The following is a 15,017-nucleotide window of genomic DNA, read 5'->3' as shown; positions in this document are numbered from 1 at the left end:
AAAAAAAAAAAAAAAAAAAAAAAAGCACGGGCTCTTCTGTGGCATGCTCCAGGGAGACTCTTGGATATTGATGAGTTAGGGAGGAGATGGATGATTGAAGACTTACCAGCCTTTATTGCTTGTTTTCTCCCAGAATTAGACTCACGGGCTATGCCCAAGATGACAGTGGCTTAAGGAAGTATCTGGCCTCCTGTTTGGGTGACAAGCCTCACAAGGGGTGGTGTGGCATTTGGAACACTCATATTCTCCTTGTAGCTGTGTTATCAGGATAAGGGGATCGGGAGGACCTTTGTTGGCACATCAGGAGCCACTAGAAGGATGTGTCCATTCGTGCTTCAGGCCAGGATGGGACATCTTTGCAGCCTTTGTTGCTTCATAGTGCCAGGGGAAGGTAGGGCTCAGTGCACGGGATCAAGGGCGGAGGAGGTGTCGCTGAGGATTCTGAGTGAGGCAGAAGGGGGCAGCTGCAAGAGTGAGGGAAGGACAGTGCCAAGGAAAGATGGAGACACGGCAATCAGCGGGGGTGGGGAGGAAGGGAGGGAAAGAGAAAGACGGGAGGGAGAGGAAGAAAATAGGAGGAATGGCACATTTATTGAACACCTCCTTTATACCCATTTTCTTGGTGGTAGAAACACCAGTTGAGTGAATAAGACATGGTCCTTTGAGAATCTCATTGTGTAAGAAAATCAGACAAATCCATGGTAGGAGCCAAGTGTGACTATTTAAAAGAGAAAAAGTAGGAATGGAGTCTACCCAAATACAGACTCAGATTTAGGGACTAGTGTAACCCAAAATACTCAAGTTTCCTGGTGCAGTGGAGGCAAGCCCACCTGGGAGTCAGAAGACCCAGGTGTCGTTGGCTTGTTGTGTGAACTTGGCCAGGTCATTTCCTACCATGGTTGGAGCATCGAGAGAAGCACATATGAGCTGAAGACTGAAACTGCTCTGGAAGTTGATGTTCTGTCAACTAGTCTAGGAACAATGGCTGGTGGTGTCGAGCTAGGAGTTGGGTTCAAAGTCTAGAAGAGCCTTCACTGAACTGGAATCCTGATGTTTGCCTGAAGACCCTTGGACCCTCTGCCTCTTTTTGTAAAATACTTATTTTACTGATTGCAAATGTAATAAATATGCTCTTTGTAGAAAATGTGGAAAATATACAAAGGGGTAGAGAAATGAATAACAGCTATTAAAATTTTGATGTACTCCCCTTTGGCTTTTTTTGCTTGGCCAAAATCAAGCTAGTTGGCTATTTATACATATTTTAATATTACAAAATTAGAATCTTAGTATATTTGTAGTCATGTATTTTTAGGTTAGCATCGTATCATGAAAACTTGTCCTATATCGTTACAGATGGCTCCAAAATATAATAGGTTAAATAACAGTGTTTTATGGAGCATTCACTACCCATATGTGCCAGACTGGTTCTAAGCTCTTTATAGCTATAATTTCATTTCATATTCATAAAAACTCTATGAAGTAGGTAGTATAATTTTCCTCCTTTTACAGATGAGGAAAGTAAGGCTTAGAGAGGTTATGCTACTTGCTTGAGGTCACACAGCTAGTAAGGATAAGAGCTGGGATTTAACTCCAGGTTAATCTGATTCCAAAGCCTATCTTTTCGCCATCACAGCAGGCTATGACATGCTGCATCTGTGATGGTTTTTCCTGGCTGTGTAGCATTTCCACCTAAGACCGTGGCACAGCTTACTCACCAGATCTCTTGTTAGACTGTTCCCAAGTTTCCACTTCTATAAACAGGTACCAAGATGAAGATCCTTGCCAGCTCCCTCTCTTCCATTCCCAAGGCCTCTTCAACTCACTTGTTTATCCATGGGCCAAATGGTCTCTTCTAGCTTGTCCCCCCCCAACACACACACACTGCCAGGTGTGAGTTTACACATTGTCCAAACTTCTGGAGTGAAACAAATCTGCAAGAATATTCCTTTTCCTATTAAGTCACTCAGTGGGAAAGGAATTAAGCAGAGGAAATGGTTAGGGGAGTCATTCAGAACTCTTTGCTGTAAGATTAAATTATAATTATTTACAGGGCTGGTGTCACCATGCCAGGCAGGATGCATTTGTTGTTCCAATTTATACTTGCACAGCAGTTATGGATAAACAAACTTGGAGGCTCAGGAAGTATGTGTGGGAAGAATCTGTTCTCTCCCTTGCCCCTCTCCTTTATGGATCCCGGGATTCCTGTGAAGATTTGATGCTGCTGCTTTATGAGGATACTGCATTTATTAGTGTACATTACGATTTCAGGCTGTTCTCTTGAGCTCTGTGCCAAGGCATAGAAAGGCAACAGATCCTGTTAGAAAAGATAGATTTGGACAACTGGGCATCCTTTCACTTGTCTAGAGGACAGGACCCCTTTGAGAGAAGAAAATTTGCTACCTCCCTTACCGGATAGCAGGTTCCCATGGATTCAGAAAGGAGGGTCCCATGTAATGTCCCTGACTCAGTTTCCACACTCTTCTCCTCCCCCAAGTAGAATAGCAACAGGAAAGCTGTAATTAGGGGTTCCCGTGTAGATTTCATGGACTAGGGAAACAATTGTGGAAATATATGTTCATAATTTTTTATTTTGCCAAGTAAGGGTATTAAAAGAAAACCTGCCAACTCCTCAGCACATTATTTCATAAAACAAAGGACAATTCAAAGCCAAAAATGTGTCAGGAAATAATCACTTGGCAACCTTGTGCTGACATCATGAAAGATGAGGTGGGGAGCACACGTGTACAGCAGTGTGTGCCCGTCACCAGAGTCCAGCGAGATATATGCATCAATCAGTGGACCGATTTTTCCTGTTCCATTGGTCCATGACCAGCCTTTGGGAATCTGACAATACATGTTTTGAATGGAGAAAGGCTGTTACTATGGTGAGCACTGAACCCTGGAGCACTGACATGTTGAGAGATTCCATAGTATTTTATACTCATTCTCCCTAAAGTTAATTGCTTTTTCCTGTGTGTGATTGACCATGAGCAAAGCTGGGCTTGAAGCGACCAAGGGTTACAGTCCAGACAGTAGATTTGGTATTGCTCCCCAACAACACACACACGCACACGTGCAGGCTTGAAGCGACCAAGGGTTACAGTCCAGACAGTAGATTTGGTATTGCTCCCCAACAACACGCACACGTGCACACACACACACACAGCCAAATCACCCTGCACACACCCCTCCAAGTCACCACCGCACACACATCACCAAGTCTACCCCCTGCACTTTCATCTCCAGTTCACTGAACTCAATTTAGGAGCCAGATTTCCTCTCACTGACCCTTCTGGGGGGCAGGGGCTCTTTCTTTGTTCTGCTGTGACCCAGTCAGTTGGCTCCAACCATCATGAAGCCCCTATTCCTTCACAGCAAATTCTAGGAAAATACTCTCACCATTACTGGAGTTCCTCATGAGGCCACTGGACATTTTCTGAGGGCTGGGATTGGAGGATGTAGAAGACCCTTCTCGTGAGGGGGATCTGGGTCCCTGGAAGGTATCAGGATCATATTATAACAAGCAGAAGGGATTGCCAGCCCATTACAGAGCTGGCCTCTCCACTGGTAGAGAAAATCAGTGAAGCTCAGGCCCTGAGAATCCACTAGATCTGGAATCTCCCCCCTCCTCCCTCTGTCTCATGCTTGACACCTTCCATTTGAGTCTCTGCAGAATCTTCCCCTGGTCTACAAGATAGGAGAGAAAGTCAGACATACCCTCTGAAACTATGGGAGAGGAGGTTTGTGCAGTTCCTCTGGGTTAGGCATCGAGCCTGCCTCTTGTCATTTCACGGGGGAGACAGCCAGCGTGGGAGTCAGGCAATTTTTGGTTCAAAACCCTGATCCACTCTTAGTACTTGTGTCATCTTGGGATATTTACTAACTTCTCTGAGCCTCCGTTTTAACATCTGAAAACTGGGGCTCAACATACCAACATGCTTTGTAAAGCATGTGGAGAGGCTAAACATGTAACATGCAACCTGGCTTATGGTAGGTATAATTCTCCTGGGAGGGGGACCAGAGTTAGGGACTCAAAGCCTCACTGGCCCCATTCTTGGTGGATTCGCTGAGGCCACCATCCAAGCCCTCCAGCCTAGAGGCATCTCACCAGGCAGAAAGGCACAGCCTGGCTGCCCCGACTGATTCAGCTTCCAGAAGAATTGTCTAGAAACCCAGATGAGGTGGACTGGGAGAGGGTCCCTGGGTCAGATGGGAGGATGCCCTTGCAAATGTCACAAGGGGGGACAGGGATTATGCTGAAACTGTCTTCCCAGGGCTGCACTTTGTGATCATATTGTGGGTGTCATCACTTCTGTACCTGGACCAGCCCCAAACTGGCCAATTAGCTGCTTTGTTAGCAAAGCAAAAGAGGATTTCACTAATTCAGCTACCACTGGCTGCTCCGTGCAGGGCTAGGAAAAGGGAGGACTCCATGACGCACCCACAGGCGCAGACAATGGGTACCATTTTGATATGAGAGATGAGGGGGCAGGGAGGGCATTGTTCTAGGGCTTCTGCCTGGTCCTCCTGGCCAAACTGCGGGAGCACCAAGAGGAAGCACTCCCAGGAATTCCCTCGGGAAGCTGCTCCCCACCATGCACCCAGCCGGGCTCTGGCGTCTGGGCCTCTGAGCCTTGAGCCTTGACGGCTTCCTTTAGCTCAGGAATGGAAGAAAGTCTGCTCCACCCATCTGGACCTCCCAGGTCCTGCCCCTGTGGCCACTGGAGAGACTTGGGCAGTTTTTGAAAAGAAAATTTCCCTGGAAATTCAAGCTTTACCTACTCTCTGGATCCAGCAACCAACTCTTTCGAGAATCACCATGAAGTGTGCACAACTCACTCCTCCTTTTTACCCCATAAGAGCCCCGAGGGGTGTCCCTCCCTTCACTCCCCGTCATTTGTTCACTTTGGTGGTTGTAGGTGAGGATATGAAACCTCCCGCCTACTTTACAGACATTCAGTTTGAAAATTTTGCTAGCAACATTCTTTCTCCTCTTGAAAGACCTTGTTTTAATTATTAGGCATTTTACACACAGAATCTGAGCCAACTAGAACCATTGGATCTCAGTGGCTTTTAACCAGATATTTCATTCAGGAGCCATTAGATTCAGATATGGTTAGAATGAGAACAGCGTGCCAGTGGGGGGTTGTTAATAATAACTGTTCGCTTATTTCCTCATTCACATATACTTTATCAAACCATGGGTTTAGATTGTTATGTTCTTTGTTACTTTCCCCCTGTTTATTTCCCATAATCATTTATTGAGACCCTTCTATGAACTAGGCTCTCCCTGGGTGCTGGAGAGACAAAGACACAGCCCAGGATGCAAAGGAGTTACTTATGCACTCTGCAAATGTTTATGTCATAGTCATGCACCGTGCTGGGCCCTGGAGCTCACAGTCAGGGCAAAGAGGCAAAATATAATTAAATGCTTTACAATATCATGTGTTAGGTACTTGTCGAAGAAGTGTAAAGGAGTTTCCCTAGGAATTGAAAAGAGAAATGTAATAGCTGGGATTCTTCTGATTCAAGAAATAGAAACCCACCTCCAGCTGACTTAAGCTAAAAAGGGAATGTGTTGGCTTCTGTAATTGAAAAGTCCAGGGCTTGGCTTCAGGCACTGCTGGATCAAGGTATGCATATAATGTTTCTCCCACTCCCAAGGCTTTGCTTTCCTGTGTATTAGCTTCATTCTCAGACAGGCTTTCCCCATGAGGTGGCAAAGGTAGCTGCCACCAGCTCCCTACAGCCTGCCTGTTTAACAGTCCCAGCAGAAAGGGAGCCACTGCTGGATCAAGGTATGCATATAATGTTTCTCCCACTCCCAAGGCTTTGCTTTCCTGTGACAGACAGGCTTTCCCCATGAGGTGGCAAAGGTAGCTGCCACCAGCTCCCTACAGCCTGCCTGTTTAACAGTCCCAGCAGAAAGGGAGAATCTCTTTCCTAATGGTTCCGCAGAAGCCCTCAGATGAACCTTGATTAGAACAGACTGAGTCATGTACCCACCCCTCAACACCAGGTAGCCAGAGGGTGTCCTCACTGGCCAGACCCAGGTCACATGACTATCTGCCCCATCCAAACCTCATGGGTGGGAGTGGAATGGAAGAGGGGTGGTTCCCCAAAGGAAAACCTGGGTGCTGGGAAGACAAAAACTAAGACCATCCTCCAAAAAAGTGTTCAGTCTTCTGTCATGGTGGAGATGCTACTGGGAGGGCTCAGAAAACGAATCCCACAGAGGATGACTTTCGAGTTGAACTGAGGGGTGAGTAGGACTCTGCCACCGGCATGGAGCAGGAAAGAACTCTGGTGTGTTTGGGACTTTGCAAGTCAGGTGCCAAGAGCAAGACAGGAAGGACAGGACAGGAGGCCTGAAGCCAACACAAGAAGAGCACGGGCCGGAAAGAACCCTGCCCCCTGTTCACAAGCCAGAGAGGGTTCCACAGGCTGTGGAAAGCTGTAGAAGCGTTTTAAGCAAGGAAGTAAGAATTGCTTGGGATTTTAATTGGGTCAAACTGGCAGACCCAGAAACCCGCTATAAAACCTTTCCATGACCACTCAGGCAGGAGATAATCCGGCCTTGAACTGTGGCAGCTGGGAAGTGATGCAGAGGAGGGGGCGACGATCCCGAGTTTCTGGCTGGATAACTGTGGTGGGGCCATTTACAGTAGGAACAGAGGGGAAGGAGTGCAGCGGGGGTGAATGGGGGATGGCGATGCTCGCTGGTCTCTCCAGTACAAAACTGTCACCAGCGGGAGTCAATGCCAGCGAGGAAGAAGAGGCTGGATACAGGACACAGCTGCCCTTGGTCATTGATACACAGTCTCTGGGCTAAGACTGATGAGGGTGGGCAGCTGACATCAACAGCTACACCTGAAAAGCTCGATGATCCAGTAAATAGCCTGGCAGGACTCTGAGAAGTCATCCTCACGAAGAGCAGCAGCATCACCTGCATCAGCAATATCTCTTTCATCGTGACCACCATCGCCTGACCACCTCCATCCTCATTACCAGCAGCTTTCCATCATGACTCATCCCAACGAACGACTTAGGCCTTCTCTTGTCTGACATTGGGCTTGGCACTGGGAATAAGAAGGTGGAGAAGACAAATAAGGCCTCTGCCATGTGGAACTTATGGTCTATTGGGGGGAGACTGACTTTAATAGAATATTCACAAAATAAATGTAAAATACAACTATGATGAGTGCCATAAAGGAAATGGACAGGATGGGGAATAACAGCAGTGGGGACCCTATTGTAAGACAAAGGGGTCAGGAGAGGCCACTCTGAGGGAGCAGGATTTAGGCTGAGATCTGACTATTGGAAGAACTTGGGGAGCAGCATTCCAGGCAGAGGAAACCGCATGTGTAAAGGCCCATCATCACAATGCCATATGTGCCCTTGAACTTCATACATGGAAGTGGCATAGACTTGGTCAGCCTGTCCTGTGGGGCTTCATCCTCTTTGAATGTCAGGAGCAAGGCAGGGTCAAGTTCTTAAGATGGCAGAGATGCTCCGGAAACTGCTGAGATGGTGCAGGACTGAGCATGCTGAACCCCTTCTGGGTGAGCTGGTCAGCAAATGGGCCTACTCTGGTCGAGACTCAACTTTCTGCCTTCCTGTGGGTCTGTGACATCTTTGCTTCCCTCTCTTTCCCTGACACATCGCAACACTTTAAGTCACACCAAGAAACTGCTCCCTTCTGATGGAGCCCATGAAATTGCATCTGGTGTATCCATCAGGAGCCAGGCCATAAATAACCAGCCCTTTAAAATCTCATCTCCCGTATCTCTCAGAGTTGGAAATAGCATTACAAGCTCTGCAGCGAGCAGTAGGAAAGGATTAGTGCCCTAGCATGCTGCTGGCACGAACACGTCCAGAGGGGCGAGGGCTGGGGCTCCTGTGCTCTCCATGGAGTATCAATGTGACTTCCTTCCTTCCACGGGGGAGAACTTGCTCTCAGACAGAACAAATGCCACAGCTGGGAGGGGCAGGACGTGAGCCGGTGGTGTCCGCAGTCGGCACAGCAGCTCTGCTAGAGCTCGTGACTTGGCAAAGCTCTGTGCGTGGGAAGCTGAGGTCGGGCAGCTGGCCTGCCCCCCGCGGGTCTGCCTGTATGCAACAGGTTTGTACTAAGTGCCTTGTCTGCGAAGAGGCTTGTGCCAGGACTGCAAAGGGCACCAGACAACAAGACGCTGTCCTCGATCTCTCTCGAGGAGCTGCCAGATGCCTGATGGTGCCACTAGGACAGACGGAAGAAGTTGTTCTGGGCCCTTCCAGAGGCTCCTGATTCTGGCAAGACCTGTCTTCCAGAATGATGTTGGTTCATTCAGAATGTTCAAGGCCCCCTCCTGGTCTCTGTTTTCCCATTTCTCCTCGAATGTTGGTTCCGCTCACTCTTGGCTTACCCTACCCAGTTTTTCACACTGGTTTTGTCTCTCTCTTGCCCCTGCAACCTCTTCCCAGATTCCTAAGGCTGACCTAAGTCTTTTGTTCTATCCCTTCTATTTCTTTTAATCCCAGTTTCCCCTCATCCAGTGGCGATGTGCAGCACCCACAGACTCACCAGGGAAGCAGGATTCACACAGGAAACTAGCATTTGACAGTCTAATGAAATGGCAAAATAATCACTGTTGAAATCAACGGTTTTGGTCATCTGGGAAGGGAGCAGGCAAGGTTAGTTTGAACAATACAGGGAGGCTTCATGGAGGAGGCTGACCTCTGGCATCTCTGAGAATTTCTCATCCAAGCTTCTTGAAGCGTGGTCTACACTGGCTGCCTCCAAGTCTTCTCTTCCCGCTCATTCCTCGTCTACTCTGCCCTCTCCTCTCTACACCCGCAGCCATCCCCTGAAACCATTCACATTAAGACCATCGTCAGAGAATCATCTGGGAAGGGAGCAGGCAAGGTTAGTTTGAACAATACAGGGAGGCTTCATGGAGGAGGCTAACCTCTGGCATCTCTGAGAATTTCTCATCCAAGCTTCTTGAAGCGTGGTCTACACTGGCTGCCTCCAAGTCTTCTCTTCCCACTCATTCCTCGTCTACTCTGCCCTCTCCTCTCTACACCCGCAGCCATCCCCTGAAACCATTCACATTAAGACCATCGTCAGAGAATAACTCCCACCCTAAACACTACCACCTCCAATTGCAACTCGAGAAGATACTTTCAGGTCTCATCTTATTGAATATTTCTGCATATAACTCCCACCCTAAACACTACCACCTCCAATTGCAACTCGAGAAGATACTTTCAGGTCTCATCTTATTGAATATTTCTGCATTGCTTTACATTATTGATTATTTTCTCCTTTTGGAACTCTCCTTTCTCTTTGCCTTCATGCTGCTCTTTCTGATTCTTCTTGGGCCTCTCTGACCATTCCTTCTGTGTCTCCTTCGATGTCCCCAAGGCTCTGTTCTTGCCTTACTGCTCTGCTCACTCCACACATTCTCTCTGGGTGATCTTACCTGCTCTTACGGTTTCAGATACCACCTATTGGATTTGACTCCCAAATCTGGCTCCCTAGCCCAGCCTCCCCACTGAGAATCAAACTGTAGAGCCAACTGCCTGTTGGACATCTCCACCTCGATGTACCACCAATATCTCCAACTCAACTTGTCCCAACTTTGCTCATAATTGACCTCTAACATGGTTAGAGTTTGTTTTCTTAGTTTATTCCACCACCCTCTACCTAGTTGTCCAAAAACCTGGGAATCATCTGCTTAATTCCTCTCTCACCAGCCACATTCAATTAATTACTAAGTTCTCCCAAAGTACCTCCTACAACATGTCTTTCCATTCTTGCGACCACTCCCTGAATTCAACCCATCACCTTTCTTTCGTTGTGAGTTGTAACAGCCCTCTTACTGATCTCCCAGCATCTTAGTACTCTCCAACTCATCCTCCCTACTGCTACCAGAGTGGCTTAATTAAAATGCAAATCTGCCATGCTAAACACCGGGCAGAAGCTTTCAATCATCTTCTGTTGTCTACAGAATAAAATTCAGGCCATTGATAGGGTACACAAGGCCCTCCTGGTTCTAACCCTTGCCTACCACTCAGACCTCATCTCTTGCCATTTTCTTCTTTGAATTGATCAACCCTAAAACTCAGTGGTGTGACACCACGAAGGTTTATTTCTTGTTCATGGTATGTGTCTGTCACAGGTCAATGGGAATAGCTCTGATGCACATAGTCATGCAGGTGGGTATCCAGGCTCAAGAGGGTTCTACCATCTTGTAGTGGCACCATCCGGGATGAAAGTGAGTGGAGAATCCAGCATGGGCTTTTCACTGCCCTAGCCGAGATATGATACACATCACTTCCAACTTATATTTCATTGGCCAGAAACAGTCATGTGGTCTAGCCTAGTTGCAAGGGAGCCAGGAAATGTGGATGAGCAGATGAAATTCTTGGTGAGCCGACCTTTCTGCCACACCTCATGCTTCAGTAGACAAGATGTCCTGGCTCCTGTCCAAGGTCAGCCCCTCCCCTGTGCTCCAGATCTCATCTTCCCCCAAAGTTCATCTTTCTTGCATTCCTTCATTTTTTCCCTCTCTGTTGAGTACTTTTAACAGTACAGAAGCATGTTCTAGTATCTACCATCTAAAATCAAAACAAAAACAGCACCCACCAAACCCCCCATTACTCTACCCCATAAAGCTATCACCCAGTTTCCCAGACACCTCCAGTTGCTGAGACAGTCTTCTTTCTTGGTTTCTGCCCTGCCTTGCCACTAAAACAGACCTTGCTAAGATTTCCAGTGATCTCCAGGTTGCCACATCCAATGTCACTTTTATCCTCCATTTTTATCTGACTTGGCCTCTTGGCAACAGATGACACTGGTAATCCGTCCTTCTTGAACTATTTTCTGCTCTTGGCTAACAGGAAACCACATAGCTAGCTACCTCGTGGCCATTGCTTCTTAGTCTCCTTTGCTGTCTCCTCCACTGTTCAACCTCTGTTCAGCCTTTACATGTGGACTGCCTGGGTGTCCTGGGACCCTCCTCTTCTCCATCCAACCTCTGTCCCAGGGAACTTCAGCCCATCACAGGTTGACTTGCAATATCATCTGTATGCCAGTGACTCTCGATTTAAATTTTCAGCCCTGATGGGTCTTCAGGGCTCCATATATATTAACAGGAGTCTAAGAATGAACATATCCAAAGCAGACTTCTTTTCTTTGAATGTAGTAAGATATACATAACATAAAATTTGCCATTTTAACCATTTTTAAGTGCACAGTTTGTGGCATTAAGTACACTGGATACTTAGTGGTTGGTAGCACCACTACCCATCTCCAGAACTTTTTCTCAAACTGAAATTCCATCCCCATTAAAGAGTATCTCCCCACCACCACCCCCATTCCCTAGTAACCACCATTCCACTTTCTGTCTCTTAGTTTGACTAGTTTAGGTACCTCATATAAGTGGGATTATACAATATTTGTCCTTTTTTTTTTTGGCTTATTTCACGTAGCATAACGTTTCCTAGGTTCATCCATCTTGTAGCATATGTCAGAATTGGATTCCTTTTTAAGGCTAAATAATATTCCATTTATGTTTATACCACATTTTGTTGATCTATTTGTCCATTGATGGACATGTGGGTTGTTTCCATCCAGTTCAGACTGCTCATCCCCTCCCCACCCCTAGTCTGTTCCTCTCCCAGCCTTCTCCTTGACTTTCTACATCTACCTACTCCCAAGAGGAAGCTGCTTCTGCCCACTCTGTGCCAGCTGTGGGATGCTCAATGGCCTTGTCTCCCTGCTTCTACCCTTCTGTAATCCATACAGCAACTGGAATGACTCATATTTGTAAATAAAATCAGGTCTCTCCCCTGTTTTAAGGCCAACCAATGGCTTCCCATCACATTTAGAATAAAATCCGACATCATTCTACATTGTCCAGCCACTGCCTACCTCTTTGGCTTCTCTCCTGTCACTCACTCACACCCACTCCCTGTGGCCCTCCTACACTCACCATTCTGTCCCTCAGGTGGGCTAAGCGGGTTCTGCCCTAGGACTTCTGCACTAGCTATTCCCAGGTTTAAGATTCTCCTCCTTCAAAGTCTTCAAATACTCTGCCTTTAAGTTTTTCAAAAACGAAATCACCTGGCTTTTTTGAAATGTAGAATTCAATTTAAATATCCCCTCCTTAGAAAAGCCATGCAGTCTAAAATAACCCCTTGCTCTCTATCACAGCATCTTGTTTTATTTTAGGCATTTGTCAGTACCTGGTATTTTCTTGCCTGCTCATGTGTTTGTCTTTTTTCCATACCCTTCCTCTCTCCCACCATTGCCTGCAGAACCGTGAAAAGCCCCAAACGCAGGACTTGGCACTTAGTAGGTATCCAAAGTTGGTTTGTTTGGTGGAGAGATCCACTTCTTCCTTGCCTGTAACAATGTCCTGTGGCTGATTGCAAAGGTTAACGTGGAGCCTTTCCATCAAGTATTTTAAGTAATAACCTTCCTGGGGGACATTTGCAAATTAGCACTGACTCTTGCTGATTACTCATCCTAAACTCAGTCTGATTAATAATTAATCAGCAAATTGCTTGGCCAGAGCAGGCTGATCAGTGCTAGAAAGGATCTTAAATTATGCGAGTCACTTGGCCAGTCTTAAAAAATAAATAAATAAAAACTCAGCAGTCGACAGATCTGGAGAGGTTTGATTGCAATGTGAGTGAGGTAAGGTTTCTCAGTTGTTTATTTTTTTATTTTGCCTTTTTTTTTCTCTTTTGACTAAGAAATCAATTAGGCTCAAACTTGCAACCTCAGAGGGAGACTGTGTAGCACAGAACTAGAAACGTGTTAAATATCACTTTCTTTTTTGTTTTTTTTTTCTCTTTTGACTAAGAAATCAATTAGGCTCAAACTTGCAACCTCAGAGGGAGACTATGTAGCACAGAACTAGAAACGTGTTAAATATCACTTTCTTTTTTGTTGCTTCCCTTCAAAAGAGTTCCGGTCTGGGAGGCAGAGGTTAAAATTAGCCAGTTTGCTAAGTAAATGCTTGTCTGGCACCTGATGTCAGTTTCTGCAGCCACGTCAGTTTCACTTCCTCCGAGCTGCAGCCTGCACTGTGCCTGGTAATAGGAGGTGAGAGATTCCATGGGTACTGCTCGCTCAGTCCACCCTAGGCTTGGGGTGGAATCCACTCACCAGCAACCTGTCCCACCAGGAGTCCTTGTAGTGCCCTTTGCCTCCTGCCTGCAAACCCCGGGGAGACAGTGGAAAAGGCAATCAGAGGGTGATGAACAGGCTTCCTGTTGTCAGGAGTGAACCTGGTGACTGCTGAGGACCCCTTTTAAACCTCACCCTGCAGCCTCCATCCTCCAAGGCCAGTCCTGCATGTGGCTTCCTCTTTCCTCTCTAGATTCCTTTCCTGGTCAGTGGGGATATGGCGGAGGGGGAGATTCAGACAAAGCAGAAGGGTCTGATGACGTTTATCTCTGGGCCATAGAAAAGCTGCAGGGATAAAGGATTTAGTGTGGTCAGTGCAACCCCAATCCCCTTTAGAACCAGCAGGGTGACAAGGTGATGCCCCAAACCAATTAAGTCAGAATGCCCAGGGGTGGGACCCAGGTCTCAGTATTGCTACAGCTCCCCATGAGATCCCAGTGTGCACCGAAGTGGAGAACCGTGAACTGACACAGCGTGGGAGGCTCTTAGGAAAGAGATGATGAGGGACATCAAGAATGAAGTAGGAAATGGGCTTTTCAGGAGTTGATTGTCTTCCTGGAAATAAAGGGACATTTGTCTGTCTCATGACAGGCAAGTTGAGGGGAGAAGAGGAGGCCAGACATGGCAGCTTTCCAGGAGCCCCAAAGTTTCTGACCCACTTCAATTATACCCCTTCTTGAAAAAATACTCTCTAGAACTTAACCTGTGTTTCTCAAATTGTGCTGCACCAACGAACTCTCTGCTTCAGAAGACTTAGCTATGAGGTGTTTCAGAATGCAGACTCTTGGGCCCTACCTCAGACTACTAAATCTGAAATTTCTCAGGATAGGACTTGAATTCAGCATTTTTAACCAGTCTCCTGATGTTCTGAAGCAGATTAAACTTTGAAAGTCACACTGGGCTGAAACCAGAACTCTTTCCAGAGCAGTAACATGGAGGGGGTGATTTGCCCTTGTAAAATGATCTGTCCTCTTATTGAATTTCTCGGCTCAGAAATCCCCGAGTTATATTTGACATACATGTTTTGTTATGGTTTATGCTCAAGTTCCCTAATCTGTTACACAGAGTGCAGCACACTGACTCCTGATGGACTTTATTAATTTATTTCACAAATGCTTTTGCCTGCCTGTTCTGTGCCAGTTTCTGTGATGAGCCCTGTGATTATGATGCTGAACTAGAAGGACTCAACCTTTCAAGGAGCAGTTGAAGTCTAACCTCACCTAGATGTCTGTCTGCTGAAACCTTTAGATGTGGTAGCATCTCTGCCCTCCCTCATCCCGACGCCCGCCAGCCCACCCCTGGCTCCTGCTGCACCGCACAAGCCCCTCAGCTTTTCTAGCACCCTCCTCCCAACATGAACTCTTTACGAGCATGGACTCTGAGTCCTCAGTGCTCAGGAGAAGTCCTGGCACAGACAGGTATAAAGATTTGCTGGCAATCTGTTGAATAAATATAGTCTCCGAGATCTTAGAGTCTCAGTGCCCTCCTCAGGCCCCATCTCACCACCACTAAAAAGAAAAGCATGTCTCACCTTGTCTGGTCTCAGAGCCCTATGGCAACAGGATGGATGTCAAGCTAAACAAACAGGCAGATGCCTGTTGATTGCCTCTGTGACTGAATTGAGGCCATCTCATATACTGAACGCCATCACATAGCTTGTTACCTTGAATCTGCACTACCGTCTCTGACTGAGGTATTAGCATGCCCACCTTGCAGATGAGCAAACTGAGCCTCAGGGACATAGCTTCCTCCTCACACACTCTCCTTGCCAGCTGGGTTTTCCTTTTCTGTTCTCTCTACAGATCCTAGGCCAGCCACTCCTAGGATCATCCATTGC

The 15,017-nt window shown here is 46.8% G+C and overlaps 1 protein-coding gene across 1 annotated transcript in view; it reads left to right on the top strand.

The window, feature by feature from the left end:
* Positions 1–15,017, top strand: part of LOC103606574 (CUB and sushi domain-containing protein 2-like) — a gene marked incomplete at both ends in the record, with an annotated part of 104,683 nt that overhangs the window by 16,650 nt on the left and 73,016 nt on the right. The window lies entirely within an intron of this gene.

This window comes from Galeopterus variegatus, unplaced genomic scaffold, assembly GCF_000696425.1.
Source record: "Galeopterus variegatus unplaced genomic scaffold, G_variegatus-3.0.2 Scaffold6705, whole genome shotgun sequence".
In the NCBI taxonomy this organism is placed as follows: domain Eukaryota; kingdom Metazoa; phylum Chordata; class Mammalia; order Dermoptera; family Cynocephalidae; genus Galeopterus; species Galeopterus variegatus.
Note: the sequence above shows the minus strand (reverse complement) of the source record. Positions and strands in the feature narration are given on the sequence as shown.